Below are 5,483 nucleotides of genomic sequence, written 5' to 3' on the forward strand. Positions count from 1 at the left end.
AGGTCCCTGCAAACGAAATGAAACTTTATTTTATGGGATAGAAATAATCAGAAGGGTAAGACAGGTTATGAATATTAAGGACAATATATTACTAGTTAGCCTCGTACTTGCATTTTTTTAAGGAAATTTTAATACTCTCTCTTGAAATAAGTCGACGCAGCTAACAATAATGTCTAGACTTTAGGACACTAATTTCCCTTTTACTATTTCTCTTCATCGCCTCTAAAGACCGTTGCTGACTGCGTGTACACATTTAAAAATGGCATGAAGTTACAACTGGAGCGAGGAATACCGGCTAAAGTAGTGCCAGCCTTGGTTCATCCGACTTGATGACAGGGTCGCGAATGATATGTGGTGCTAGTGCGTATACATTGTTCCTTTTGTTGTTGTTGTTGTTGTTGTTGTAGTTAGTTAGTTTTTTTTTTTGTTTGTTTGTTTGTTTTTGTTTAATCTTTTTGTATTTTCAATCAACTTGAGATTACACCAGCCACAGTTCAAAGGCAGAAAAACCACCCTCCTCCCAGCCATTAACTTTATACATGGGCGGTTCAAATTCGCTCGTCACTTACGTTCTACAAATAAAAAGGAGATAAGTTGGGAAAATGGCATTATAAGATATATTAGGGCCAAGTGGAAACGTATTTGCCTGAAAATGTTGTTAAAAGTGTGAAAAAGGCATTAGCACTTCAGAAAACCCAACAGAAGCTCGAAACTTCCAAAATATTAGGTTTTTTTATGGCAGAAATTAAATTATAAAACAAGAAGCTCTTTTCAGCTTATACTCGGGCCATATTTGGTGCCAGGGTATCGCCTGATTCAAGAAAACACGGACTTTTCCAGGGACAAGTACCCGCTTTTAATAAGCGCTTGATGGCATTCATTGTACCTACATTGGAATAGTATCGGTAAGTTATCATCATATACGTAATGTGAATACGGAAAACAAATCTATTCGCACGGAAAGTTGGTGCTAAAAAAATATCATTTATGAATCAATTGTCGCATTGATAAAAATGTTGATTCTTTAGGAAGCCCACAATGTATCCCATGCGTCGCCCATGTTTTCTTTATACTAGCTTGCTTTTCCTCTCCTCTTTTGTTTGGGGCATCAGCGGGATAAACTAAAAACATCAACCCCATGAAATCACACAACACCGCACAATACAAGTAAACTTTTCTTGTCTAGCTCATTATAACACAGGTTTGTATCAGAAGCATTCTGAATTTACAGAGTATTTCCCCCGTGACTAAAATCAAACAAAGATCAGCGGTCGTTACAAAAGTGTGAGTGCAAATAGCGTGCGACCTTTAACAGTTCGTACTGACCGCCTGTGCTTTAAACAAAGCCGAACCAATCAACGTTCAGGAGATACAACATTTTTCTTAGAAGTTCTTCCAGCCTTTTTAGCAAGCATCACTGAGTTCTAGAAGGTTCGATGTTTCTCGACTTTAGGCTTAAAGATTAGAATTTTCAGTCAAGGTTAAAAAAGAATTTTTGCACCATCCTGGAAGTCAGTTTCGGGTCACTCTGTGGCAGCTGTGGAAAGGAATATATTTATTCCAATCCAGAAGTTTACCATCCTTTTTTTTTCTGTTTATATCTTTCTGAAGGAATTATTTTTGCGAAGCTGAAATGAACTATTTTCATCAAAGACCGGAATTTTGGCTGATATAAAATAAGCGCAATCCATAACGATCGTGTCTAAAAGAACACACGAGTGACCACGAATGACCACGAGTTGCTACGAGTGAGAATAACAAGAAAATATGTTGTTGACTTTGTCTCTTCCATGTCTTCGCACTTTTTCGACTGCAAAACATTATTCCCGCCTTTTCTATACTTCCCCAAACCTCTTCATCCCGGTTTGCTTATGCCAAAAACAAATTTCAGAAAAAGAATAATTGAGTGCAAAATATGTATTAAAGGAACTTTCTCATAATAAACTAAGCCAAGTTTCACGCTTCTAGCATGAAAAGGCTTTTGTTAGTGAACCACTGGTGGTGACAAAGAAATATGCGTCGAGTATAACTAGAATTTGTTACAGCGGTTACCAATAACACGCGACCTACCGTCTTCAAAAGAATCGGATAAAGTTGCGTTTTGGTGGACGTCAATCAAAGGAAAGCCGTTAAAATTATTTTGAATTCTGACAAGATTCCAGGGTAACCCGCCAAGAAACTAAGAATTTTTCCTCGCTGAGAAAAGGTAAACTTTATTTAAATTGTTTTCCGAGCCAGATTAAGGGAAAATAAAAGGTATTTTTGAATTAAAAATTTTAATTTTCACTGCACGTGATAATTTGCTCACTTGCACGCGTCGCTGATTTTGCAAAATTATTACGGGCAGCGATTTCAAATGTTACAAAAAATGCTTCATCTAAACAATGCCCATTATTTAAGATAATCTGGATTGGAAATAGACTTTCATAAAGTTTACCATCAGTCAGCGGGTAAAACAGCCAATTTCTTGGTTCTATTTCCTTGAAATGTTGTCAGAATTCAAATTAATTTCGACGGCTTTTCTATGATTGACGTCCACCAAAACGCAACTTTATCGGGAGTCTTTTGATGGCGATAGATCGCGTGTTATTGGTAACCGCTGTAAGGCATGCACCAAATTTAAATTTAGCCAACTTAAATGGCCGCGTGGGAATTTTTAACCGGGGTTATTATACCGAGACTCAGAAGACTGTAAGTTTTTATATCACCAGCCTAGTTCCCTTCAGTTTACGCTCTTATGGAAGAAATGTTCATATATGACACATATTTTATTTTATACCTAATTTTCGGCAAGACTTAGTCTGAAGAAATCGAGAGAATAGCATTTGTAAGGCTTCATTTTCGCCTTTAAAAAATGCAAATGCCACAGATGTTGCATTTTTAAAATTATAGTTATTTTTGATGCAATTTTCCAATTTTCAGTAGTAGTCATTACAGAGCAACTAATCTAAGCAAATGACTATTCCTTAAGGGGGAAGGGGGGGGGGGGGGGGGGCTGAACCTAAATTTGAATGAAATATGAAGAGGTCTTAAGAGGGGATAGAGGGAAGAAAATGATTTTTGGAACACCAACAGACAGTTGATACCCACGTAAGAGCACCCCAGGTTGCTATTAGATTAACTTGGTGTCCGTCTATTAATAATTAACTACAAACATTAATTTTAAAACTCCACTCAATCTTCAATATTTCTTATTTCTCTTAATTTTACCAATCCTTCGGGAAAAACTATCTGCTCCAAAATATACCCCAAAATTTTACAAAACACCCCACAACATAGATTCACGGGATGAGCATAGAGCTTTTAGATTGCTTAAGACGTGAAAGAGATATTTCCATTAAAGCCATGTCGAGTGCGGAAAAACACCGTTTTAATTAAGCCCCCCCCCCCCCCCCCCTTCCCCCTTAATTACATGTTGCAGTCCCAAAATTCTCAAAAGGCAAAGTAAAAACAAAAACGTGGGGGAGGGGGTGGGATTAAAGGTAACGGGAGGAAGTAGATTTAGACCACCCCACCCCACATAAAACCCCCCTCCCTACATCCACTCTACTCTCGTCTATCTGAAACGTCTTCAGTATGAAATTAACCTATTTTGGTGTCTAAAAAATAAAACGGTTCATTTGAGGTTAAGTAGTGACCGTGTAATAAAATAGACGTCATTATGACGTCAGTAAAATATTTTCATGTTATTCTCACTTGTGGTCACTCGTGGTCATTCGTGGTTAATCGTGGTCACTCGTGGTCATTTGTGGTCATTCGTGGTCACTCGTGTGTACTTTTAGACACGATCATCCATAACACGTGGGAGTTATGGTATAAGTGTTGTTATGATAATTGGATTGGACAACAGAATGAAGATGACCTTCACCAACATTAATTATTTATCTCCGTCGCTAAAAAAAAAATGATTTTCTTGCATATTATAAACTAAATTCGATTTTCAGACGGCAGTACGACTTTATATTGACGGCTAGTTGGGAGAAAGTATATTCCGTATTGGGCGGAGTCGCGAAGCGACGGAGGCCAATACGGAATATTTAAAGTCGTGTTGCCGTCTCAAAATCGAATTTAGTTTTTATCGCGATCGATACTGACATTTTGCTGGAGAGAGTAAACGGATAAAGTACAAATCGTTCGCTGATTGAAAGAGAAATACATCAGTTAAACTGTAGCCATGGTAATATCCGTGCGCGAAATTTTTTCTAGGGGCGAGTTATTTGAATTTTTGGCTTTAATTTTTTCGTCAAAACAAAGAAAATGCACATTGTTACAGTCCATAAAGCACCTACCATTGATGAAATAGACGAGCTAGTAGGTTTGAATATTTTACCAGCAAATTTTATTGAAAATTTGTTACCGCCGAGATATAAACAACAACGTGAAAACAGTGATGAATAAACCTCACAACTAGAAGCAAGAATAAAAAGAGCAACCATTCGAGTACCCAAAAACGAAAACAGGGCATTGCTATCCTAGCTTAGATGACGTGGAGATTTAGAAATTTGATAGAGACCAAGAAAAGAAGAATACTGTAAAAATTACCGAGTCTGCCGTTCGGCGCTACGAAAACAAGATCAAATTGACAGACCTGAGCCGTGAAAGAGAACGAAGCAGAACTCTTGGGGCATTTTTTCTAGAAATAAGAGACATCAGAAAAGAAACAGATTCTTTTGCTTTGAAAATGCCATAATTTATTGGAATTTAAGCTCATTGTTATTTACCGTGGTCGCTTTCACACTCAAGACAGTCTTTTAAGTAAATTTCTCTTTATCTAATTTTTGCTTACCTCCAAGAAAAAAGTTGTATCCGCTGTATTATGGTACATGTTCATCACAAAAAAAATATTATAAGTGGTCCTTAAACAGTGTCAGAAGCTTTGTACACTCAAAATAAAAAGAAATAAACAACACCATCCAGCCTCGCATGTTCATTCACAGAAGTAAAATTTTGATCTATGCGCGCCGAACCCATTTAGTGCCGTGCTGTCATGCGTTCATGACAGTTTTTGAGCCAATCAGCAAACGTAATTTTGAGACGACTATATCGCAAATTATAATCCATCAAATATTTTTGCTCGCGCACGATTGGTCTAAACCCCTAACGTGACCAAATATACCCCAGCTAAAACTGAGGAATATCCGATGTTATTAAATTCTCAGCCTCGGATATTGCATTTCTAGCGTTCTGATTGGTTCACTAAATCTCGGTTATCAGCTCATATACCGTAGTTTGACCTTATATGGAAAACGAAAGCCCCAGGTGTCACTAAGCTAATTTTTTTTCGGCGGGAAGCAAAAGTTTCTTCGGAAAAATGTAGAAAAAAAAAAAAAAACAGGAAAAGAAAGAAATAACAAACAATGCCATCTCAATATAACAACAATAAAAGCAACAAAGTTCGGTATGACACTATTTAATGGTACGTATCTCTGAAGTTTCCTTTAAAATCTTCAAAATTGCAAGATTTTACGATTTTTTAGATCACA

This window comes from Pavona decussata, unplaced genomic scaffold, assembly GCF_977016875.1.
Source record: "Pavona decussata unplaced genomic scaffold, jaPavDecu1.1 SCAFFOLD_69, whole genome shotgun sequence".
Classification (NCBI taxonomy): Eukaryota; Metazoa; Cnidaria; class Anthozoa; order Scleractinia; family Agariciidae; genus Pavona; species Pavona decussata.